Genomic DNA, 14,888 nt, shown 5'->3' on the forward strand with positions numbered 1-14,888 from the left:
TCATACGCACAATGGAGTTCAATCCCAAAACCAATTTTAGGTATATAACATTCTCTGCATGCCACAAAAGATTCTCTAGGCTCTTTAGTGAATGTGGTAGAAGCTATCCTCTAACATTGTGTCATCCTTCAGGAAGTCATTTACTCTATAGGCAAGGAGTAGAAGGCCCTGAGCATGCTGGACCCTGGGATGTTAAGCCAGCTGGTTTTGTGTTAGCTTCTCTGACCTGGGATCTGTGCTCTTAATTCCTAGAGAGAATAGAGTCATAAAAACTGTCTACTTCATACCCAGAGACAAAGACTCAGAGACCATAGTGCTCCTTGCGGGTTCTTTTCAGTTTTGAATCAAGGAACCAAAAGGGTGTATTCTGCAAAGAATAAATCTGGCAAGACAGCCCTGGACTCTGCATAAGAAGCAGAGGGTTTGGTAATGGGTGTGAAGGACAGAGGTGATGACTTTGCTGCAGGTCTGAACAGGGTAAGTAAGTTCTCTCCAAGGGCGTGAGACTAGGCAATGGGAAACCTGTTAGGAGACCTGCTTAGTTACCCTGGACAAGGAATGAAGGGTGGGTTGGTCTAGACATATGGCATTCATAAAACTGGTGAGCACAGATTGCAAAGCTGTGGATGAAGCCAATCTGCCAGTTTGATGATCATAGGAAATCATTGCCTATGTTCATTTTTCTCCCTAACTTCCTCAGATAATAACTGCATGTTTGTGTCCTTTTAGCTCCTCACACTGTCCACAGTGGAATGCACCACTCCAATAGAATTAAAATAGTTGCACCCTCTCCCGTACGTGGGGAACTTAGCTTAAGGTTTCTAGTAGATTCCTAATAAAGCTTGTATTACATTTTATTTTTCCTATGCCAACTACATATGTGTAAGAAAATGGAATGTATGTTACCACAGTAAGATACATAATACAAAATGTAACAATAATACAACAGCTGTAACAGTATACTATGATAAAATCTACATGAATGTGAATTTCCCTTACGATATCATTATGTGGTACCCACTGTTCTTGTGATGCCTTTGTAATGAAGTGAAATGATGTGGGTAAGTAAATTTAGCATGAACGTTATTATTAAGTAAAATAAGAAATATCTGGTTACATGAGCATTGTAGTGCTATGTGTGACAAGCCGTATAATAATGGATGTCCTCTAATTTACCAATGTAGGGACTGGTATGTATAGTGTAGATGTGCCGAACTAAAGGATGAATCTTAATTTGGATGAGACGGGGACAGTACAAGAATCCGTACAAATCATAGTTGTGTGCCATTTAAAACAAAAGAATTGTTTAGTTGCAGAATTTTGCACTTAATATTTTTAGACCACATATAGCTGAAACTAACATCTCAGATAAGGGAGAACCTGCTGTATGTGATTATAGGATTTGTAACAGCGACCCTGCTTTTCTACCATTCCACACTAAGAACATTTTCATATTCAATTGTAGTAACCACTGTGGAGACTATACTCATGCATGCGCGTGATACACACACACATGCAGAGAGACACCATACATATATAATACAAATAAGAGTGCAGTCCACTACTGTGTGGCTGCTGTGTCAGTGCCAGTTATAGCTTGAGGTCTGCCCTCAGTGGCTTACTTCGGCCAAGACTCAGTTCTTAAAAGTCTCATAGCTTTTCCAAACAGTGCTACCAGCGGGAGACCGAGTATTTAAATACGTGAACAGGTATCTTGGAGCTGACTTTGCCAGCTGCAGATGTTTCAAAGCTGCTGGCCATGAATTCTTTCAGCCTACACTGGCTGGGCATGCAGCTGCTTTTTTTTGTTTGTCTATATCTAAATGGCTCTGTTTCCCTGCCTGGGGTTAGAGGAAGGCAACACACCAAAGAGTTAGAATCCTCAGTTTCCCTTTCTCTTTGTCCTTGCCCCATCGGCCAGGAAGGCCCTTTAGGTTTTCCCTGGGCTGAGAATATGTAGACATGAAAACAAGACACAGAGAATAAGTGAGAATTGCTGCTGTTCTCTGAGATACCACAGGAAGCTCACAGTTCAGTGGACATGGTTCAGCAGTAGGGATCATGCATGGTGGACACACTTACTCATAGCCATGACTTCTTAGCCCTACCCACATTGGAAGCTAATGTAGGGATTGCAAGCTCAGCTTGCTCTGGAGTGTGTCTTGAGGTGTTACCTGTGCTGGTATAGATATGAGTTCTCTGGAGGCCAGTTGACCATGGTTCTTTATATGCATGTGCACATGTGTGTGTTTGAATTTGTCCACAGAACTATTTGTCACTGGAAAGTAGGGACATCACATGTTCTGACAATCCTCCTCTCTTGCCTGTGCACAGTGAGAGCCATCTCTTCCACCTTATGCTTTCCCTACCTTATGCTCTTAGACCAGAAAATTCTAAACAGGCTGTTTATGTCCTTTGGGGTGCTTTCTGTATCTGGGAAACAGCTGTTTCAATCGGCACAGTCAGAGTGACTATGTAGGCTACTATGCAGCCCAGACTAGTCTTGAACGTAAGATCCTTCTGTTTCTGGTCTCTAATTCCTGGGATTAAAGTTGTGTACCACTGCATTCTGCCCATTTAAAATTATTTTAGTCTTACCTTTACTTGAAAGATCTTCAGTTTTCACTTGGTGTTCTTTTGGATGACAGAGGAGGTTGTGTTAGCATTGAGAAGGTTCCTGGGGGGATTTCTGTAACTGAGAAATGTCATTTATAGGCTGCTCCTGAGCATTCTGAGATCAGGATAAACTCTGAGCAGGTTTGTGTGAACTGTCTCTCTGTGTACTTTATGCAGTTGTATAGTTATTAAGTTCATTAGTGACGGCTTCCTGCCACCTTATGTGGTTCTTAGTAAAGCTACAGAATGCTCCTATGGTATAGTTGAGGAGCTCTTCAGGGGGTACGTGCAAAGGAATGCGTCTTTAGATTTTGCTGGGTGGGCGTCCATAGAGTACGTGCACTGGAAGCAACCTGGTTGTGATACCACAGATGATAAAAGTGTATGGGGTCACTGTCTTATATGTGGTCCTTTGTTGACTAAAGTGTCTGCATGCAGACTGACTAGATTTAACTAAATCACCTCTGTCCAGTAATAAGATGTTGACACTTCAGCATGTATTGGTTGACATTTTTACCTTACTTTGGCTATTATTCATTAACAGGTAATTGAAGATAGACAAGAAGTCTGAAAGAAAAGGATTTGCCTGCGTTTACTTCTGAGTAAGTGAAATCGTAAAATGGTTTCTCACTATGTAGTGACTTAACATGTCAGTCTTCCTGTATTTCCTGAGCTTAAAAAAAAAATAAATGTGACAGTGTTGGGTTTCTGCATTGGAAATGGTGATTTACCAACATTTGTTGCAATTGACTGATTTTACTAGCAAATGGTTGAGAAGGAAAGGATGAGTAATATCAGCAGTAATTCATAATAAACGGCTTTCACATTTTTTTTTCTTAGATGTGCTGCACCTGGAACACTGGACCTTGTACATGCTAGCAAGGTACCAAGCTGCACTCCTAAACACATAAAACCTTTAGTTTAGCTTTAGGAATTTAGAGATTTATACCTTTTTAAAAAAAATTTGCAGTACTGGGATTGACTGTCTTGGGTATGCCACCAAGCTACACCCTCAGTCCTGTATCAATTTTAGAAAACAAACATGGAGAGTGACCACAGTGTGTGTACTTTTCAGTGGAGCATAGCTGCTGATCTCTTCTGCCATGTACATATGAAGTTCTTATTTTACCCTGACTTTTAAAAAAAATTGAAAGCACTTGGCTCTGATTTCTATATCCCAGGCTTTCAGATGCTCCTCATGAAATTAGTGTGGAAGTGAACTAAGCCTTGAAAGTCTGTGTATGTCAGCCAGATTTTTCCATAAACATATTTTGGCCAGATTCTGAGGTAGCATGGTTAGTAAATGGCTGCTGGGGAAGCATTTTTCATCAGTGTTGGTATGGGTTGTTTATCAAAACCAGAAGGAGGCAGCGTCTGGTAGAATGGGACCTTTGGAAGCTGATATGCTCGTTGTCCTTCCTTTGTCACTAGGTTTTGATTGAAAGCATCTGTTATAGGCACTTTTTATGAGTCTCATTGCTGGCAGTCCTTGACCTGTTACTTCTGTCTTGTAGAGAGCACAGAGTCATGTGATGTAGATTTGAGTTTATTCGGAGTAGAAGCCACAGGGTGTGAGTGCAGGGTATGTCTGGGTGTGTGCCTTTTGCTAAGCACTTCCCACCTAACGTTTGTTGGTTCTTGGTAGCAGCTTTTTTGAGATGAGATAGTTCACCCATTTGATGCACACAGTTTAGTGATTTTTACTATATTCAAGAAATCATATCCCCACCATCATGTTTACAATAGTTTACCAATCCCTAAAGAAACTCTGTTACCAGTCTCTCCCCAGCTCATAAGTACCATACACCTACTTTCTGTGTGTGCATTTGCTTAGCCTTTTGTGTGTGCTGGTTTCCACTCGAAGACTGTTTTCAGGGACTAAAGTGTGGTTTGGTATCGATGTTTCATTTCTTAGTAGACTCAAATGCTATTTCGTCATCTGCTCATTCATGTACCACGCAGTCATTTTGGAAACTTTCTCTTCTCTTCCTGTGGTGATGGATACCACACTCAGGGCATTGCACATGCTTGGCCAGCAGTCTACCAATGAACTGTGTTCTCCAAGCCTTTTTATTTTTCTTATTAATAAGACATAAGGTCTCTCTGTGTTGCTCAGCCTGACCTCTAACTCACACTCATGCTTTACCCTCTGGAGTGCAGGTATGTACCACCATGCTGCTGAAAACCTTTTACTATGAAACCTGGGAAAACTCACCAGCGAGTTACAAACATACTACTGTGATTTCCTGTCCTTCACCTTTTCTAGTAGTAGTCACATTGTCCTATTGTCCTACAAGACAATCTGTCAGTATATGTACCTTTGAGTGTGCATTTATGAAAGAGAGAGACAGAGAAATATGCGCATGCACACACGAGTGCACACACACAGAGGGAGCAGATTCTTACAGTATACAGTACTTCAGGAAGAAGCGACATGTCCTTAGATCCCCTAATGTGCATGCTCTCAGTGTAACTGTACATTGGAAAAATAATCACCATACTATATTAGGTCATTCAGGTTGAACTAAAATCCTCCCCTCCAAATACATACCCTTTTTCCTCATTAGAATACATGTGGGCATTTAAAAATAATAATAAAATAAGCTAAAATAATAATAAACTGGAGTAGTATGAAACAGACTGAGAAAAGAAAATGAGCCAAAACAAAAGTACAAGAATCACCTAAACACGTGTGCACACGTGCTCTCACACACACGTGTGGTTTGAAATCCCATAAAAACACAACACAGGAAACCATAATATATACTTAAAAGACTTGTAAGGAAGGAAAAAGATAATACCCAGTCAAAGCATTATGATACAAGCAGGGAACCTCCAAAAATACCATTGAATTTGTTTTGTATTGGCCAACTACTGCTAGGCATGGGACTTGCCTTTCAGTGTGGTTTATATACTCAGTGAGATGCAGTTGAACAAAATTAATTTTTCTTTGCAAGTAGTTATCAATTGGAGAAAGCTTCTAGGTTAGGGATTGAGGATTTGCATCCACTTCTCTCAGTTCTAAGTATCCATCTGATGCAGACCCCTGTATGCTCAGTACATGCTCAAACTCTGTGAGTTTGTATATCTGTAGATCCTGTTAAGTGTTTGGAAGAAACTGTTTTTGGTGTCTTCCTCCCCACTAGTTCTTACAGTCTTTTTGCCTCCTTTTCCGATCTATTCCCTGATCCCTGAGGGGAAGAATTTGATGGCGACATCTCATTTAGGCCTGAGTATTCTAAGGTATCTCATTCTCTGCATAATGTCTGGCCATGGGTCTCTGTATTTGTTCCCACCTGCTGTAGGAGGAAGATTGCCTGTTGATGGCTGAGCAAGGCACTGATGTATGTGTTCAGCAGAATACATTAGGAGTCATTTCACTGTTATGTTTCTTTAGCAGGACAGTAACATTTGGTTTTTCTTTTTTTTATAATAACATTTTTTAAAATATTTATTTATTATATTATGTGCCTGCAAGCCAGAAAGGGGCGCCAGGTCTCATTATAGATGGTTGTGAGTCATCATGTGGTTGTTGGGAATTGAACTCAGGACCTCTGGAAGAGCAGTCAGTGAGTGCTCTTAACCTCTGAGCCATCTCTCCAGCCCTAACATTTGGTTTTTCACCAGGTCCCTGGTCTCAGGTTCTTGGCCACCAAAGCAGCATTGGATGTAGGTTCCATCTCATGGTGTGGACCTTAAATTCGATTAGTTACTCTCACAGCTTTTCATTACCAGTACACCAGAGTATCTTGCAGGCAAGTCACTACTGTAGATCAAGGGGTTTGTACCTGGGTTGGTGTTTACCTTTCTCCTCTGGTTGTGTGCAGAGTAACTTCCAGTAACATGGACATTAGTCAGTAGAGGTGAAGGCCCTAGGTGTGCACCAGCTTGACTTCTCCATGTTCAGAGAGTTATGTAGGTTCTGTCTTCAACAACAGGGCTTTTGCATCAGTCTGGAAAGCAACCAACAGCCTTAGCAATTGCCTGCATTGTGTGGGGTGTCCATGGAGCCTCATTGGCTAACAACTATATTAGACATTATCCATTACTGGCATAGAGGTTTCATTTGGCGTGAGAAATGTTTAGTTGGGAGTTTGCCTCTCCTGTTATTTTGTGATTCTACTTAGATTACTTTCACATACATACATATTTTAAGAAGCTTTTTACTGTGTTAGGTTTCCATATGAACCCTCAAATGGCCATTAGTTTAAGCTATCCCTCCCCATATTCCCTCCCTTGTCCCCTCTTCTCTCCCTTCCCCATTTGACATTCTCCTTCTACACTCTGCCCCCATTTATTCATAACTATCCTATTTCCTTTTCCTAGGGAAATTCATCCCTCCCTTCTAGTCTTCTATTCTTAAAACTAACCACTGTGGGCCTATGGATTGTAGCTTACTTATTGAAGACTTAAGAGCTAACATTCACATATAAATGAATACATAGCATTTTTGTCTTTTGGGATCTGTGTTACCTCACTCAGGATGATTTTCCCCCAAGCTCCATGTGTTTATGTGTGAATTTCATGATTTCATTTTTAATGGCTGTGTAATCATCCCATAATTGTACCACATTTTCTCTATCCATTCTTCTGTTGAGGGACATGTAAGTTATTTCCTTGGGACATGTAGGTTATTTCCTATTTCTGGATATTATGAATGAAGCAGCAATGAGCATAGTTGAGCATGTGTCTCTATGGTAAGATGAAGAATCCTTTGGCTATATGCCCAAGACTGGTTTAGCTGAATCTTGAGTTAGATGAATTTTCATCTTCCTGAGGAACCACCACATTAATCTCCATAGGGGCTGACTTTACACTCCTACCAGCAATGGAGGAGTGTTCCTCCTAATCCATGTCTTCACGAGCATGAACTCCTACTTGTTTTGTTGATCTTAGTCATTCTGACAGGTGTAAAAGGGAATCTCATAGTTGTTTCAATTTGCGTTTCCCTAATGACTAAGGACGTTAAACATTTCTTTAAGTGTTTCTCAGCCATTTGAGTTTCCTATATTGAGAATTCTGTGTTTATCCATGTATCCTAGTTTTTAATTGTTTTTTTTTTGATATCTAGTTCTTTGTCCATTTTGTATATTAGTCCTCTATTGGATGTGTAGTTGGTAAAAACCTTTTTCCATTCTTTAGGCTACCATTTTGCATGTGTAGAAGCTTCTCAGTTTCACGAGGTCCCATTTATGAATTGTTGATCTTAGTGGCTGTGCTAACGGTGTTCTGTCAGAAAGTCTTTTCCTATGTGTGTCCATTTTTCTATCTTCTTTTGAGAATGCCTACTAAAGTCTATTGCCCATTTAAAATCAGGCCATTTGTGCAAAGACTTACTTCAAAGATAGATCTGTTATGGCTGCACATGGTGACAGGAATTTGAGGTGGGACATGTACTCTCGTGGAAAATTTTAGACTGCTTTTCTCAAAGGCTTCTTTCATAATTCATTTTCAAAATTCTCTGCTACTGTTTTGGGACAACTTCTACCTTTTTATGCCTTCCAGCTTCCAAAGGAAAGAACAACAGAAGAATAAAAGCAGTAGAAGCTTCTTTAATGGTTCTTTTTGTTGTTATAGTGCAAACATGATCTCATCTGCTGCCCTCCCATCACAAGATGTTTGCTAGGACTCTCTTTTCAGGACTGAGTAGCAGTCCCCTGCCTGTCTTCCTTTACTCTAACCCTAATTCAGACATTCCTCTTTCCCACCCCATGTAAGGTTACTTCCATGAAGAGCTGTAGACTTTGGCTCTGTGTGGATGAGTTGCATGACTCCTGCAATCAGGGTGATGAGGTTTCGTCTTCATGTGAAAGGGTTCTTGATTAGTCTGAAATGTGATATCTACTTCTTAGCAGGTTGCATCTGACTGGAATCCCAGCTCTGTATTTGCATCTGACTCAATTCCAGCTTGTTATCAGAATCTGTAATCCCAGGGGTATTATGTTTATTGGCCAAAGGTTTCACTTTATGTATATGGAATAATTGAGACAGACTTCTTTGCTATTTTGGTATGAACCTGTAGAGCATCTCCTCAGGATACCTCCTCTCCCAGGCTGGGGAGATGGTACAGCTAGAAAAGTGCTTGCTATGCACGCTTTATTCCTAGCACCTGTTTTTGAAAAGCTTCATGAGGCAGAGTAGAACCTGTAATACCAATGCTGGGGGAGGGAGGGACCAGGATGCCTAGAGCTCATGGGCTAGCAACTCTAGCCAGTGGTGAAATTCAGGTTCGACGAGAGACCCTGTTAAAGAAAGTGGAGTGTGCTTGAGGAGCATGCCCAACACCTATCTACCTTTGGCCTACACAGGCATGTTCGTGTGTGTGTATGCATGTGTGTGCGTGTGTGCGCGCACACACACACGCGCACACACACAGAGGAATACACACAGAGAATAACCTGCTTCGTAGATAACAGGCAGGGATTTTAGTATATTAATTTGTGGTAACCTAGGTTTCATCTGACTCTTGGTTGAGAATGGAGAATACATAGGAAGCAAGTGTGCAGCTCTTTGAAATAATGAAAGTAAGCTGCAGGTGCTGGGGAGATGGCTCAGGGGATAAAGCACATGTGCATACATGAGGACTAGAGTTTGGATAATCATCACCTCATACAAAATGGCTACTGTACAACGGCCCGCCTGTAACCCCTAGGGTTTGGGAGACAGAGATGGGATTCCCATGGAAAGCTAGTTTGCTAGAATACCCAAATTGGCAAGCTTCAGTTTCAGTGAGAGACTTTGTCTCAGTAAATAAAGTGGGGAGTGATCCAGGAAGACAGCTAGCACCTATCCATTACACATACACACATATATTGGCACACACATGGAAGCGTGCGCACATATACATTTTTAAAAAGTAAGATGATCTGTAATATGTTGTGGAGATAATGTCCTTTATGTTATCTCTGAGTGCTCTGCTGGCATTTTCAAGCACATTCTTGCCTTCTGTTACAGTTATTAACTATAATTATATACATACATATGTGTGTATATATGTGTGTATATATGTGTGTGTGTGTATATATATATATATATATAATTTAGTTGTTGTAAACTAAATAAAATACAGCTTTGAAGTCCCTTTCCTCCTTTGAAAAACTAAAGAGAAATTTTCATTTGTAGGGGGCATATATCCTCACAGCCAGGTTTTCTGGGTTATCTACTGGGATGCATAGTTATTTATTTTATTTTATATCACTAATTTTAAATATGGCTAAGAATTTATATTTTTTTTCTTTTTTTTTATTCTTTTTTACTTAAAATTTCCAACTGCTCCCCGTTTCCCATTTCCCTCCCCCTCCTCCCACATATTGCCTCCTCCCCCCGCTCCCCTCCCCCTATCCCCACTCCACTTCTCCTCCCCCTATTCCACTCCCCCTCCCTCTCGATACTGAAGAGCAGTCCAAATTCCCTGCTCTACAGGAAGACCAAGGTCCTCCCACTTCTATCTAGGTCCAGGAAGGTGAGCATCCAAACAGGCTACGCTCCCACAAAGCCAGTTCATGTATTAGGATCGAAACCTAGTGCCATTGTCCTTGTCTTCTCATCAGCCTTCATTGTCCGCCTTGTTCAGAGAGTCCAGTTTCAACCCATGCTTATTCAGTCCCAGTCCAGCTGGCCTTGGAGAGCTCCCAATAGATCAGTTCCACTGTCACAGTGGGTGGGTGCACGCCTCGTGGTCCTGATTTCCTTGCTCATGTTCTCCCTCCTTCTGCTCCTCATTTGGACCTTAAGAGCTCAGACGGTTGATCCAAATTGGGTCTCTGTCTCTCTCTCGATCCATCGCCAGATGAAAGTTCCTGTGCCATTCTCCTTGGCCTCTCGTCAGCTCTCATTATCCACCACATTCAGAGAGTCCGGTTTTATCCCATGTTTTTTTCAGTAGCAGTCCAGCTGGCCTTGGTGAGCTCCCAATAGATCGGCCCCCCTGTCTCAGTGGTTGGGTGCACCCCTCATGGCCCTGACTTCCTTGTTCATATTTTATATCACTAATTTTAAATATGGCTAAGAATTTATATTTTTGAAAACATGGGCTGCTTTCATGGTTTTGTCTAAGAACCTGAATTAAAGGCAACATATTTGACGACAATGGAAGGATGGTATTTACTGCTGTGTAAGCTTCTTTACATCTACTTTAAAGACACTTTCTTTTTCATACAAGTAATGCTTAATTTATAGTATATATGTGTTCAAAATAGCATGTTTTACCTGCATGTGTCACTTTTTGACTGAATCTTTTTGCAGATTTATTTACATGGATATTTGTTACTTTGCACTCTGTGGATATTTGTCTTTGTCAATGAGTGGGAGGAATAATATTAATCTTGTGTGACATTCAGATAAGGAGGGAATGGATAGATTTATGGCTTTGCAGTTGAGGCTAGTTGGTGAATTATAAATTAATTCTGGGAAAGCTGGAATAATGGGTCATTCAGTAAGGTATTTAGTGTATGGACATGAAAACCTGAGTTAACCCACATTAAAATGCAAAAACAAAACCCCAAAAAACTCAGACACTAATTGTAGTGTGAGCTTGTCCCAGCAGTAGAGACCAGTGGACCTGTGGCTTGCTGGACAGCCAACCTGACCTACTTGGGTCCTGTCTTAATAAACAAGCTGGATAGCCATCCTTAGGAATGTCATCTGAGGTTATGCTTTGACACATACCTTTCCTTCTCTATATACAAAACTCTTAGCTGTCTCAGTGAGCCCTGGACTGTCCTAATTGGCCACAGACCACATCACAACATGCTGTGTATACCTTGTCTGATATGTCTTCTCCTTTTTGGTACTATGGAGTTGAATTGGTTTCTTTTTTTAGTAAAGAGGAACTGGTGTGATACCTTCATCTTGTATAAGAATCAAAAATCTGCGTGTGAGCTGTCTCAGGTATTCTGTATTCCAAAGATGACTCTGGAATCCTCATACCAAAAGCAGTTTCTCAGTTGTGTTTAATCTCTGAGTGCTGAAGAAAGCCTCTTTCCAATCCCTTTTCTCCTGTAACTTAGGTGAGGGCCCAGGATGCCCAGGAGATAAAAGAGATTGTGTTCCCTTCTGATGCATTTTATTAAATGAAGTCCATACCATTCTTTATAGGCCTCACAACTTCTTGGAAAGAAAGCGTTGCAGGCAACAGTAGTGGGGTACATTGCTATGGAGTTACTTCCAGCATGACAGCCTGTTTCATGCTTTTAGAAGGGCCTAAAAATAATCACACGTTTTCTGGGTGAGTCCAGCTAGGAAGGTTTCATCTAAGTAATGGATTCACAGTTAGAAGAACTTTGCCTGGAAAGGTTTGATGTTGGAAAGGCAAAAACATGCTGTGTGTTGCACTCTTGTTACCCCTGGAAAAACAACTGAACACTACCCTCCTCTACTAACATTACCAACCTTCACTACAGTAGTGTCCCAGGTACCATTGTACCAAATCCCACTTGCCAGCAAGCTAGTCTAGCTATAACAAATTGGTAAGCTCCAGGTTTAGTGAGATGCCTTGTCAAAAGACAAGGTAGAGAATGATAAAGGGTTTTTTTTTTCTGTTTTTTTTTTCCCCAAAGCAGAACATCATAAATGAAGTATGCAAAGGTTTTGAGATAATTACAGCTTTAAACCTATTGCAGGTCTTGCCCCTCCCCCCTCTTTTCTTCCTAAAGAGTAGCTTATGGGAGCTGTTTTCATCTCTGGAAGGTAACAGCTTGGATTTAGAAGGTGCTTACCCAGTTAGAATGCAATAAGATGGCCTAAGTGACAGTTAACTGTACAAGAATATGGTCTGTGTCACTGATGAGTCTCTGTCAGTTCATGTGCTTGGTGTTTTGTCTCAGAGTTTATTCAGGTGCTATGCACTCCAGGAGAGCAAACTTGGATGGCATCCATTAGAGAAGACTGATTCGCATGGTAAGATGAAGAGATTCATTTCTGTAGGCCCAGACAGTATACCTGAAAGAATGGGGACTCCAGCCCTCTTCTTTTCCCCAAAGCCATCATTTTAGACCTGGCTCAGTATTTACCATGTTCATACTTTAAAGTAATTGCTTTTAAATTATATAAAGTTAGAGTGACAAATACCTTCTCTTTTGACTTTCTGCTTATTTTTAAAACTGATTTTTAAAATCTTGAGCTCGCCTAATACTAAGCAGTTAGGTTGTAAAAAATTAGATAATTTAAAAAATGTTATAGACTATTATTGTATAAGTGTGTGATTGTTAGTGCATTTATGCTACGAACTTCATGTAGAAGTTAGAGGACAACTTTTGTAGTTTGTTTTCTTCCTCCACTGTGGGCTCTAGAGATCAATCTTGGCTCATCAGGCTTGAGTAACAAAGATACCCATGATGGCTGGGAAGTAGAGTAGAAGAGGAGGGGCCAATGTCTTTTTATCTCCTGCACAGGCACCACCCCTTAGTGACTTAAGTTGCTCCTGTACACGTCTGTGTTTTAAAGGTTCCACTACTTCCTGGTAGTTTTACCCTAGGGAGCAAGACTTTATTAACACATGGACATTGGAGTATTTTCCCAATGCTATTGGCATACAGTACACACAGAAGGTGGGTATATACCATCTTACATTGCCACTCAGAGAAACTGCTTCATGCTGAACAGACTGCGCAGGATCCCTACAATAAGATATGTATAAGCAGCCAACTCCTGTTTATTATAAGCAAGGAGTCGAGGGACTCTGAATGAGGTCAGAACTCTGGCAGCATGCACAGGTAGACTGGTAATGCTAGGGCTCAGATAGAAAGCCAGGCATCTGACTGTCATGTGGCTTCCCAGGCTATCTTTCCTTTGCTGTTCTGATTTATGCTAAGTGTAAACTATAGATTTGATGTTGTATAATTAATTGCCTGTTGTTAAGGAATGTATATGTGTGTGAGGGGGCTGGTTGGTAGAATGTTTGTCTAGCATTCACAAAACCCTGAGTTCAGTCCTCAGGCCCTCATAAAGCTGGGTTTGGGGTACATACTTAGAATCCTAACATGTATTCCCATCACTTGGGAGTTGGAGGCAGGAGGCCATTCCTTGCCCACATGACAAGTTACGAGACAGCATAAGCTACATGAACACCTGCCCCCAAAGAAAACAAAGAAGACTGGGACATGACTCAGTGTATAAAGCATTTGTACAAATGTGAGGGCTAGTATTTGATTCCACATAACCATAATAATCATAAATACTGGGTGGTTATAAAAGCAGCCCACCTGTGATTTTAGCTCTCAGAAAGAAGAAATGGCATCCTCAAACTAAATTGGCTAGCTAAACCAGGCTATATTTCAGAGCTCTGGGTTCAGCTGATAGACACTGCCTCAATAAGGAGGAGTGCCATTGAGAAAGACATCCAATGCCAACCTCTGGTCTCCACATTCATCACCGTACATGTGCACATGCACCCCAGACAGGTTGGCATGCATACCCACATGCATGTACACTACACATACATAAAGATTTTTAAAACTACCAGTAAGCAAAGATAGAACAAGCCCCTAGGCCCTGCCTCTGCAATTTGCGTTAGAGTGCACAGGCCCTGTGTTGCAGCATTACCATGGCAAGGTAAAGAGAGGTAGCTGAGCAGTACCTCTTTGTCCTTGTCTTTAACAAACATCACTTAGACAGCAACTGGAAAGTCAATTTGGTATAGCAGTCTGGGCAACCTCCGACTAGACAATTGGATCATGACAAAAAGATTTTGACTTATTTGTTAAAGGCTACAAGAGAATTTTTTAAATTCCTATTGGATAATCCCTATCCACTGTCGGTCACATACCCTGGAGGAGGCTTTGGCCTCTGGAGAGAAAAACTGTAGGTATGGTCATTAGTAATGTGTGCAGGTCTAGGTGTTGGGATTGACTTTCTCAATTGTGCCAAGCTGGCACAGACAGAAGGGAGCACAGATCCACAGAGGGCTAAAACAGTGCTGTGTTAATGCCATGTAGAACTAGGCACTGTAATAAAACAAGTGATTCCCTGTGCACCAGTACAACTGGGACTCCTGTGGCAGAAGACAGAGCTGGTCTTGGCATGGAGAATGCTGCTGGCATTGTCAGACTGATTTTTCCATTTGTTTGAGATACTGCACATTATTGTAGTGTTTCTCCCCCTGACGGAGGCAGATCAGCTTGCCAAACGGACAACACTGATAATAATTATCATACTAGAAGAAACCGCACTACTTAGAAATGAAGCCTGTTCATGTACTGTTTGGCAGAAACTGAAAAGTAGCATATGACAATTATGTCAGCCAGGTAGTAAGATGGTTATGCAAGAATTGAAAC

The 14,888-nt window shown here is 41.1% G+C and overlaps 1 protein-coding gene across 12 annotated transcripts in view; it reads left to right on the forward strand.

Moving 5' to 3' along the window:
- LOC130867386 (F-box-like/WD repeat-containing protein TBL1X) overlaps positions 1 to 14,888 on the forward strand; it is a 188,471-nt gene that overhangs the window by 95,588 nt on the left and 77,995 nt on the right. For 11 of the 12 annotated variants that reach the window (XM_057759327.1, XM_057759321.1, XM_057759324.1 and 8 more), the window contains exon 2: positions 3,161 to 3,218. The gene's annotated coding sequence lies outside the window, so the exon portion shown is untranslated. Of the gene's footprint in view, positions 1 to 3,160; positions 3,219 to 3,480; positions 3,500 to 14,888 lie in introns of those variants that run through there. The other variant, XM_057759329.1, reaches the window with a different exon arrangement.

This window comes from Chionomys nivalis, chromosome X, assembly GCF_950005125.1.
Source record: "Chionomys nivalis chromosome X, mChiNiv1.1, whole genome shotgun sequence".
Lineage (NCBI taxonomy): Eukaryota > Metazoa > Chordata > Mammalia > Rodentia > Cricetidae > Chionomys > Chionomys nivalis.